Below are 12,362 nucleotides of genomic sequence, written 5' to 3' on the forward strand. Positions count from 1 at the left end.
ATACCTTAAAACTTAAAAAGCTCAAGTGTGAATCTGAATTCATTAAAGCTACTTGCATCAACTTTTTTTATTCCTATTCTTTCTACACCTACTTTATCCTTTACTTTCCCTCCGTCATAGTCCCGGGTTCCTTTCCCCACGCTCACATGGCTGCTGAGAAGAACCGATGTTACTGAGGTAGGCGTGGTGCACATTGTTCTTACTCACTTGAGAATTTCTGGCAGTACTCTCCAGAAGAGCATGGCTTATTGTAACTTGGGAGAGGTTCCTGACTTAAGTCTCTGGTGGCAACAGTCAGTTCAGACCAGAACTTCTTGTAACATGTGGATCTAGACGCAATTGTCTGCATGTCTAGACTTAGATTAGTTTGGAATAGTATTTCTTTTTTTTTTCCTCCAGACTCCTGGAGATTTTATTTCTCTTCCAGAAAAATTCCTGTTGAATATTACATGAGTTATGTTTTTACTTGACACTAGACTAGTGTGGAAGTCTGCCAAGGTAAGAGGAAGTTCTGCTTTTGATCTAGTCTAAGACCAGCTGCCTTTGCTCCTATCATAAATGTCTTCCAATTGTAAGCTCATGGCTTATGTGCAACTCAGAAAGCATCCTACAGCTTCCTCGTGTCTTACATAAGGTACTGTACCCTATGCATAGAAAAGGGTGTAGCAGGTAATTAGTAATGATGCAATTGCTCTCCTCATGGGTAGATAATTGCGGTTTATGAAGCATGTCTTACAAATGTATACTTAAGAACTAACCAGCTTTGGAAAATGGAAAAGTTACAGGCCCCCAGGGAGCTATTTCATGCTACCAGTAAGAACAAAATAATCCTCAGGGTAAGATCTGGATTTTTACAAGAGAATTTTACTATTTGGCGATAAACTCCTATTAATGAGGATACTCACGCTCCAGATATTTCATTATTTGAGAAAAAAGAAATAAAGGCCCGGCATGAGAATTTTTTATTAACATGCCTTTGTATTGACCACTCAGGGTCAGTATGCAGCATGTCTGTTCAATGTGTAGTTTCAATTTTTTTATTATACCGTCTGGAACCTTTCATTTATAATACTAGCATCAGCCTTAGAAGATTCATATCCTCTTATATATCAAGTCTTCTCTGCTTAGTTTCAGTGCTCTTACTTTTTCTTGAACTCTGGACCCACACAGTTGGAACCCATACTGAACTTTCAACTTTAGAGACACTTCAGACTTGCAGAAGGAATTAGGCCCCTTTCCTGAAAAGGTGGACACACCTGGACACGACTTGGAGAAGCTGAGAACTGAGAAAGGGAAGCTGCATAAGCCAGATGGGTTCAGGTAGCTAGGAGAGCTGGGTTCAGATGTTGCTTCACAACAGGATGAGCCAACAGCAATAGGCTTGCTTGGCACTTACCTTTACACTAACAACATGGCTGCCCTTTTCTTTATACTTCCAATCTCAGGCAGAGTTCTACTGTGAAATAACCCTTCTGTGAAGATGTGTCTTTGCCAAGGCGCTTCCTGATTGGTTTTATAAAAGAGCTGACTAGCCAATAGATGGGCAGGAATTGATTAGGCAGGAGAACCAGACTAGGAGGATGCTGGGAAGAAGGGGGGGGGAGGTCTCAGAGGGCACCAGCCAGAAGCAGAGGAAGCAGGGTAGAACACAGATCAAATATGTGTTAATAAGATGTAAAAGCTAGTTAGTAACAAACCTAAGGTATAGACTGATCATTTAGAATTAATATTAAGTCTCTGTGTGATTATTTGGAGAGCTGGCCGTCCTGATGAAAAATTCTGCCTAAGACTTCTCCCTATAACTATCAGAGAGAGATGATTCTAGGAGTAGGATTTCCATTTTAGCTAATTTGTACTAGTGCAAAACCACCACATTTCTGCATTTATCACCTTGGCATCAATACAAAAATCTTTAATTGGATTTAACTTTCAACTCATTACAATAGTGGACTGGTGCTTATACTCAATGAGGCAGGTGTCTCCTAAGTAAACAAGGCCATGTTAGTTTTCCCTCCAGATAAGAAACATGAACCTTACCCATCTTCAGATGGTGTTTTTTTTTTCATTTTACCTGAGTTATAGCCATTCTTTGATATCCTGTAACTTATACTGTAAACTATAAATTTAGTTCCATTCACTTCATGTTATATGAGATGCAAACAAATTGGAGAGCTGAAGGAAAGCAGCAATTAATAGTCATACATAAGCATAGTCAGATTGAAATAATGAAACTATGCTAATAATAACAAATCTTCATGTCCAAAATTGACTTTAGTGTATTAGGTGGTATTTTGAACTTTTTCTCCCTTTTTTCTACTCTCATCTCATTGGTAATGTTTCACAGAGCTGGTTTCATCTCCTCTTGAAGACTTGACTTAAATCATCTTTTTTCTTCCTAATTTATAGTAGCTAACTTAATTTTTTTTCTCTTAACATTCTGATCTTCTTCTTTCAAGATGTATGTTTGTGTGTGTGTGTGTGTGTGTGTGTGGTTTTTATTTTTTTTAGATGGGGTCTCGCTGTGTAGCTCTGACTGGCCTGGAACTCCCTTTATAGACCAGGGTGATCTTGAACTCATAGCAATTCACCTGCTCCTGCCTCTTCCATGTTGGGTTTAAAGGCAAGCTTATTTCTATTTCTCTATACCTCTGAAAACATTATTTTGAATGAACAAATAAATTCCTTCTTTTTTTTTTACTTCCTGCATGTATCAATTGCCAAGTGCCATTAGCTTTTTATTCTTCCTGTCTCAGATCCTCTTCTCTCTTTCCAGTCATTAGCACTCAGCTTTTTATCAATCATTTATCCTCTAGCTCCTCTCTACTTGATCTCATATTATGCACTGTCTTAGTTAGAGTGTCTATAGCTGTGAAGAGACACCTTGACCACAGTATCTTTTTTTCTATTTACTTTATTTCTTTTTTAAAGATTTAGTTTTATTTTATGTGTATTGGTGTACCACCTGCCTGTGTATCCATCTGAGGGTGTCAGATCGCTTGGAACTGGAGTTATAGACCGTTGTATGCTGCCATGTGGGTGCTGGGAATTGAACCTGGGTCCTCTGAAAGAGCAAGCTCTTAACCACTGAACCATCTCTCCAGCTCAACCACAGCAACTCTTATAAAAGAAAACCTTTAATTGGGGCTGACTTACAGTCTCAGAAGTTTAGTCCATTATCATCATGGTGGGAAACATGACAGCGTACAGGCAGACATGGTGCTGGAGAAGAGGTTAGGAGTTCTATATCTTGAACCTCAGGCAGCAGAAATGAATGCCATACTAGGCCTAGCTCGAGCATCTGAGATCTCAAAGCCAACCCCCTAATGGCACACTTCCTCCAACAAGGCCATAACTACTCCAAAAAGACCATACCTCCCAATAGTGCCACTCCTTATGGACCAGCTATTCAAACACATGAGTCAATAGGGGCCATTTATGTTCAAACCACCACATGCAGTATATTCAATACTTAGTGAGAACAAATTGTCATAACATCTTTATATTTCCAGTATACAGCACAATTGTCATGCCAGTACACGAAGCAGGAATTTAAAAGTGTCTGTAGATGAATACAATACCATCAGTTACATAAAAGATGCATTAGGAAATCTACTGTTTCTAACTCTGGGTATTTTATCAATTCAATACCCTAAACTGAAAACCCATGATGAAATCATTCTTGAACTTTCAAATGTCTACTTTCTAAATAATAATAATATAGTGTATTTGACCACTATTTAATGAAGTTTAAATGTACAGTAAATAAGAAGAATTAATTACTCATTGAAAAGAAATGTCAGTATAAATGGTCAAGAGTTTAAAATAGTATGAACATGCTTTAAGGAAATAAAAATGTTAATGATAAAAAATAAAAATAACTTAATGTTTTATTAATGCTGTTTATTTAATAGAATAATTTTGGAGGGGTTATTGGGGGGGTTGGTTTTGGGAAGGACAGTTTTCAAGGCAGTGTTCTCTGAATATAGTCCTGGCTGTCCTGGAACTCTCTTTGTAGACCAGGTTAGCCTCAAACTCACAGATATCCACCTGCCTCTGCCTCCCAAGTACTGAGATAAAAGGTGTGTGCCATCATACCCACCTGGAATAATGTTTTAAATGCATCTAGACATTGTATGTGTGCTAAGAGTAGGATTGGTAATAGATGTAACAGCACAAATATTTGATCTTGTGAATAAAAGGAGACCAATAGCTAAATTTCATTTCCCTAAAGAAATAAAATTTCACTGAATGATAGTACAATAGGAAAATTAATCTATGTTATTTAACTAGTGGTTGATTTAAAATAATTAATAAGGTCTGTTGCCTTGAATGGTCGTAGATTACAGAAATTTGTATCTTAAAACCAATTATAAAGGTAGAATATGTTACTATATCTTAAAATTACATAAACAGTGTGTCTCCCTACTAAGAAATAGTTCATCCTAAATAAAGTCAGCCACTGGACTAAAAGGATCTTTTGTGGAAATTCCTTGCTAACATTTTTATAATCTATATCAACTACTTTATAATTTTGTTATTCTAATTATTGTTCTAAGCTCAAACCTCAAAAACCTAAAAAGGTCAAAACAGCATGAATGAGGAAGGAAAAATAAAAGGTCTTCTCTTTATCAACAAGAAAGAGAATGTGTGTGTGTATATATATATATACACATACATGTGTGTATGTATGTGTATATATATGAAAAATCATATTCCCAAGCTTGATAAGATTCCCTAAAGGAAACCTGCTTGCCATTTCATTTAGGCTGATACCACTCTGACCGTCCCCTGTAGACAGACCTCAAGATAAATAAAATCGACCCATTCTCTTAGCCAGACTTTGCTGCCGGCCCCTGTTTACACAGGCGCCAGCGGCAGAGCTTCACGCTTGCAAGGGCCGTGTAATGGTCAGCTACGGTGGAGTGTAAGCTGGACGTACAGCTCCACACTTTTGCCTGCAGCAACCTGCCGAGTTCTTCTCACAGGCTTCCAGTAGTAAAACTGGAATGCTGGGCTTTCTCATAGAAAAGATTTCTCATAGGAAACAGAGCTGGAGTTTGTCATCGGGAAGCGATTTTACATAGATTTAAGCACAGTGATCCAAAGAAAGGTGTTCAGGCGAAGAAGGACCTTTCCACTCCAGTGTCTCAGCAGTAACCATGTGGGGAAGGGGAACGTTTTAAAAAAAAATCTTTTGTGACAAATGAGGATTCTTGTGGAGTTCCTAGAACACTGCAGGTTTACAGTTGGGAAAGGTCAAAAGGCATAGTAGTATAAGGCTTAGCCCTTCCGCAAGGTTCATTGATATTTTAGCACTCTTATTTGAAAAATGTCCACGAAAAAGAATGTTGTCTCTGTGTTGATAACATTTATAGTAAATTATACGAGTTCTTAATTTTGGGCTGACAATGACTTCAACTAGATTCTAGTGTGGAACGTCTCTTTTTAAATTTATTTTATTTTTTAAGATGTATTTTTATTTTATGTGCACTAGTGTCTCCTCTGCATATGTGTCTGTGTGAGGGTGTCAGGTCCCCTGCAACTGGAGTCACAGCCAATTGAGAGCTGCCATGGGGTGCTAGGAACTGAATCTAGGTGTCTGGATGGGCAGCCAGTGCTCTTAACGGTTGAACCATCTTTCCAGCCCCTGAAACGCCTCTTTTGCTCCCCACGTCTGCTAATTATCCCCTATTCTGCTCTCTTGACTCAAAATAATACTTCAGCATTCTGAATTTTTAAATTCTTCATCCTCAGGCAGCTCTTTGTCTCTCTGTTTCAGGTGCTGCATCGACTGTCCCCAATTACCACCCTGACTCCTCAGTCAAAACTAATGACCCCACACCCCATCTCCCAAAGTCTGGATGCACCCTCAGACCAGCTTACTAGGAGTCTGGTGAGAGATTAAGTATTAGTAAACCTCCACATAGCGTTCTCCTAGCTCGCATTTGTGGTTCATGGCACTTTTCCAAGCTTGATACCATAGAGTAAATAGCTGACTTCAGTAACTACCGTGTTGGGTTATTAGGAATTTTGAGAGACTCCAACCACATACTTAGCATGTAATGGGGACACTATGGAAATAAAAATTTTGAAAGTGTTTCCTCAAACTGAGTTTTTTTTTTTTTTAAACAGGATATGTTGCATTAAGTAGTTTGTATGTGGGAATGTTTGAAATCCCGTGGGATGGTGTAGCAGTCACAACATCATCTACTGAAAGCCACACAGCCTGGTTTGTATTAAACAAGCAGTCTGAATGTAATAAGATCTGAATATCTTATTATTGTCAATAATGATAAACTTGGCTGCTATGCCACTTTCTTTTCCTTTTTCTCATCTAGCAAAAAATAGCTCAGTGCTTTTCAATTGACAGAAAATAAAATATTTAAAGTAATTATACGTCAAAATGAAAAACAGAATATTGGCAAGAACTTAAATTTTTCCCCAGTTGCAGTAAATTCTCTTTACTGGAAAACTTTCAGCATCGCATTCTAGGGTATGGCCAACATCTTTTCAGTTATAGTAATCTGAATGTAATTGGTCCCCATAGTCTCCTAAGGAGTGGCACTGTTAGGAGGCATGGTTTTGTTGGAGGAGGTATGGTCTTGTTGGAGGAAGTATGTCACCATGAGGGTGGACTTTGAGGTTTCCTATGCTTAGAATACTGCCCAGTGTCTCAATCAACTCTCTGTTTCCTTCAAGAAATAGGACTCTCAGCTATTCCTCCAGCATCATGTCTACCTGCATGCTGCCATGCTCCCTGTCATGATGATAATGGACTGGACCTCTGAAACTATAAGCTGCCACCTCAGTTAAATGCTTTTCTTTATAAGAGTTGCCATAGTCATGATGTCTCTTTACAACAATAAATAGTCTGAGAAGCCCTGAGATCCTATCTCCTCCTGCCTCATCACTTCCACTCCCCACCTCCTGAGTGCTGGGATTAAAGGTGTGAGGCTCCCAAGTGCTGGTATTAAAGGTGTGTGCTACCACTGTCCGACTTCCAGGTTAACTAATGGCTAGTTAGTTACCCTCTAATCTCCAGGAAAGTTTTATTTGTCAGAACACAAACAAAATATCACACAACGTGTACCACGTAACAAAGGTGAAGTTTGCAAACCTCACTGTGTCCTGGCAACTACAACTTTATTTTCCTGGCAATTGTCTTTATAATTTGTTTCTGATTAAGGGATAAAAAGTCTGATTACTCTCAGTAAAATAGTCACAGCCTCAGTCTTTGATGTGGGATGTCCTTCTGTATATGTACTGTTTTTATTGGTTAACGAATAAAGCTGCTTTGGCCTATGGCAGGGCAGAATATAGCCAGGCCAGAAGAAATAGAAAAAGAGAGAGGAGGCAGAGTCAAGGAGACACCACGTAGCTGTCAAAGAAGAAGGATATCCTGGAACTTTAGGAACCTTACTGGTAGGGCACAGCCTTGTGGCAATACACAAATTGATAGAAATGGATTAATTTAAGATGCAAGAGCTAGCTAGGAATATGCTTGAGATACTGGCCAAACACTGTTGTAATTAAGACAGTTTCTGCGTGATTATTTGGGTCTGAGTGGCCAGGAAACAAATGAGCAGTCTCTGCTTACAAGTCTTGCTGTGACTCCTCTAATCTAAGCCTGGCTTCATTATTTATGGCCATATCAGGTGACCTTGACCAGGTAAGTGAATGAGGGTGCTTACACCTGCCTATCTAGATGTAGAACCCTCTGTTACCACTCTAACACCATGTCTGCCTGTGTGCCACCATGCTTCTTGCCATGACAATGGACTTAAGCCCCAATTAAATGCTTCCCTTCATAAGAATTATCATAGTTATGGTATCTTTTCACAGCAATGAAACTTTAACTAGGATGTTTGTGGAGGTTGCTCATTTTCCAGCACTCCAGACCTGATATACTCACTCAGAAACTGTATTAATTAAATCACTGCCTGGTCAATAATTTAAATGTATTGCTAGGCAGCTCTTATATCTTAAACTAAGCTATTTCTATTCATCTGTGTTTTGCCAAATGGTTGTAGCCTACTGGTAAGGTTCCGTCTAGTGTCTGAAGTCAGTCTCCTGCAATGCCTACATGGCTTCTCCCTGACTCCTCCTATTATCTCCTCCTCTATCTGCTTGGAATTTTTGCCTTGCCCTATTCTGCTAAGCCACTGGCCAAAACAGCTTTATTTATTAGCCAATAAAAGCAACACGTATATAGAAGGACTTCCCACACCACTAAGACATGTATTAATACCTTCATTTGATAGAAGAGGAAAATAAAATTCTGAGTGATTAGAATAAAATTTTCCAAAATCACTCAGCTATTATTAAATAAGAGTCTTTAAAGCTGTATTCTCAATACTTTGCTTTCTCCATTTTCTGCCTTGTTTTGTTTACACATTTTGCTCATTTATTGAATAATGTGTATCAAACTAGATCTCTGAAGTAGGCCTTATGAGCATTTACTGCAATAGTACAAAATAGGATTAACAGGGAGAATAAGTGAAACCATAATCAATGGTTTGAAGAAAGGGTGAAGGAGGGAAGATGGTAGATTCAGGAATGATTATGATACCTTTGGTCAACACCATGGACCAGGAGGATGAGCTTAGCTAGGAAGGCAGATCTTTCTACAGTGAACATGCTGTGAGAAGTGCCCACTCCATCCACACAGAGATGTTCATGAAGGCCAGAGGTATAGAGCTTAAGAGCATGCTCTTTGGTGTCAGCATCTTTGGTCTTGAATTTGTGCACTTTAGGCAAATTTACTTGAAGATCTGTAGTTTTTTTTTTTTTTTTTTTCGAGACAGGGTTTCTCTGTAGCTTTTGGTTCCTGTCCTGGAACTAGCTCTTGTAGACCAGGCTGGCCTCAAACTCACAGAGATCCTCCTGCCTCTGCCTCCTGAGTGCTGGGATTAAAGGTGTGCGCCACCACCGCCCAGCTAGGTCTGTAGTTCTTGTGTTTAAAACAGGAATCATAGTAATAAAAGAGTTACTGGGAGTACAAAACTAAACAGCTTTCAGAAGATGGCTAATACAATGCCTAGAATAGGTTGAGTACTCAATATGTGGGGGGTTGTTGTTTGTTTACTAATAATGAAAATATCATTACATAATTACAATGATAGAACTTGGAGAAACTGAGAAAGAAGAACATTCCTGGAGAGAGAAACTGTCCCCTTGCTGGAGATGGTTACTAGCACGCCAAAAATCAAAACTGTACTGTTGCTTTATTGTTCAAAGCATTGAGAAAGTACTCAGTGTTTAACTATTGGGACCAGATCATGGCTTGTTGAGTTCCTAATGGTGATCTTTGTCACAGAGGGGAGAGGAGACTGTGCAGTCCCAGACAACACCAGTGCCAGAGCAGTGGACAAGAAAGAGTGTAAATAACAAGAAAAGCAGAGCATAGAAAAGGCAGGCTGGGGGAAGGGAAGAGGAGATGAGAAAAAAGGGAAGAGAAAGGAGGAGAGAAGGAAAGGCAAAGGGAAATAAAGAGACTGGGAAGGAGAGAGTACGAAAGGGGAAGGGAGGAGGGGGGAGGGAAGGGAATAGAGGAGAGGGAAATGAAGAGAAGGGAAGGAGAGAGTAAGAAAGGGGAAGGGAGGAGGGGGAGGGAAGGAAGAAGGGAGGAGGGGGGAGGGAAGAGAGAAAAGGGAAATAAAGCGAAAGGAAGGAGAGAGTAAGAAAGGGGAAGGGAGGAGGAGAGGGAAGGGAGAAGAGGAAAATGAAGAGAAGGGAAGAGGGGGAAGAAGAAAAAGAAAGAGAAAAGGGGAAAGGAAGGGGAATCCAAAGAAGCTAAGGCTAAAGAGCACTTAGGGAAGAGAGAGTCATAAATATCAAGGTGGCACCAAGATTCCTGTGGCCATACTATGTCACAAAAGCCACTCATACTTGTGACCTCCTTTTGAGACAGCAAGTAATTGCTACCAGGCAGAGGGGACCTAATTCTCAGATTATCCAGGGCTAGACATGAGATGAAAAGCCCTGTATGCCCCTATATGCTTGAAAGGACCCTGCATAGCCAGAAACCTTGAACTTTGAGCAAGGGCTCTGACTTCCAGCTCAGCCATCCCCTGGACAGAGGCAGGTAAGGAAGCCAGAAAGCTTGCCCCCTCCTCGTGCTTATGAGGAATTAATTAATCAGGATATGTTGAGAAGAAACACAAAGAAAAATAACACTCTAACCACCAGTGGATTCTAAAAAGTCTTTTATTCTATCCATGTAAACACCAACAGTATTATTATCTATATTGTTAACATTAATATTTATACTCTCTGAGAGTCAGGTATGCGCTGAATACAAAATTATGACTTAAAACCAGGAAACCACCTGATAAGCTTAAGAACATATTATGATTGACATTCCAAAACTGACTTAATACAGTGTGTAGTTACAGTTAATATCTTAAAAATTAAAGGAATTTTCTACCTTCATTAAGAAAAAAAGATTCCTCCCTATATCATCCTGTAAACAATGCCATTAGATAACAGTGGGTAACTTTTTGGGATGGAGTTATCAAGAAGCCTAAGGGAGAATATGTAGCTTGCAAAGAGCAGACAAAAGAACAAAGAACAAAATCCAACCCCCCACAAAAAAATCCCAGTTTCCATTCAGTCAAAGAGAAAGTTACCCAGCACAGAGACATTTAGCATGTGAGATATCCCAGGCTAATGTTATGAACATAATGTTCCAAACTGTTAAACATTTCATGTTTTGTTTTTTGTTGTTGTTGTTGTTTTTTGTTTGTTTGTTTTTGTTTTTTTGGTGTTTTTGTCAGGTTACTAGGGAAAGCAGAATGCAGAAATAAAATGCCATTTGTCCACGGTCACTTGCTTTTGCTTTGTGACTGAGTCAAATTTAGATTTCCTAGCTCCTGTTTTCTCACTCAGTTCCCATTCCATGAATCTCTTCTTTGTGTAAAGTACAGGGTTAATTGTTCCTTTGGAGGAATTGATAAGGGAACTGAGACACAGACCACACATGGAGGCAGGTAAGTGATTGAGTCTGGCACATGCTCACAATATCCCAGAGTGGCTAACAGAGGCCAGCAGAAAAGGAGCATGCCAGGTGTGCTGGACAAAGGTTCCAGAGCAGAGGCCATGGCACTCAAGACAACAACCAACAGAACAGTGATGCTTAGACTAGGCCTGTGCACTGCACATCCATAAAAATAGACAGACTTAAATCCCAAACTTAAAAAGCAAAACATGCATTTTCTTAAATATTAACCCATAGTTATAAACAATTGCTTTTTCAATTATCACTTATTATGTAAGAACAACTTTACAAAACATAGTCAATAACCAAAACTGAATACACACACGCGTGCGCGCGCACACACACACACACACATAAATCTCCTGAGTCACCAAGACAAAGATCACAGAATGTTTTACCCCAAGTAACTCGTGTAAAACATTCAGCCCAATGTGTGGCCCACAGCAGGCTTTCCAGTAGTAATACCTATGGTTAGCTGATGCTCAAACTCTTTTATGTAGCATTTTTATTCAACTTCTTTTCATAACAGATTGAAACAGAGTGGGAATATAATTATAGATAGGTGCTTAAGAGAAAATATAAAATTATCAGACAAAAAAAATCCAAATATAACTGAGCTAGCTTACTTAGTACAAAGATTAATAGACTTCAAACTTCCTGGAGGTTCAAGAGATAGTTGCTTTGTTGTAACACAGTGTAATCCTTAGGGGGATACAGAATCATCTAGAGAGATTTTGTGATGTGTTGTATCTGCTATTGAAAATGGCCAGAAAATACTACAATGTAAAAATTTGTCAAAAATTTATATGGACGTTTTGAAAGAGAGAACTTATAAACCAGTCCTCAGACTGTGAAAATCCTCATCCTGAGACATCCAGTTGACTATTATTCTGTACAATAAAAATAACCTTAGGGGTGAACTAGTCCATCACTGATGAGGTTTTTTGGGTGGAATCATAGACCCAGGAGAGTTCTTCAAAGGAAGTTTTCTATTATAAGTGTTTGGAGGCCAAGAAAGAAACACGAAGCAAGAGCCCCAGAGTGTCACTTAAACAGCTGTCTTCCAGTCCTGGTTTCCACAGGGTGCTCTTCCTTCTGAGCTCCCATGAAATGAGAGAGGGCTTTAGGCAACATGTAAACATTAATCACTTTAGCCTTGGAGAGGGCACTTCACCTGTTATGGTTGGTGGACACGGCCCTTTTCCAGAATCATAGCCCTCCCCCCAATTCCTTGCTCTTTCTTTTGACAACGCAAAAAGTCTAGAAAATAGTAGCCAAGTGCGGTTTTCAGTGACAAAAGTTTTTTGCAATAATCTTCTGACCAGCAGAAACAATGTATCTTGAATAGACATTTATTTTCTCATTC

Source organism: Chionomys nivalis, chromosome 5 (genome assembly GCF_950005125.1).
Source record: "Chionomys nivalis chromosome 5, mChiNiv1.1, whole genome shotgun sequence".
In the NCBI taxonomy this organism is placed as follows: domain Eukaryota; kingdom Metazoa; phylum Chordata; class Mammalia; order Rodentia; family Cricetidae; genus Chionomys; species Chionomys nivalis.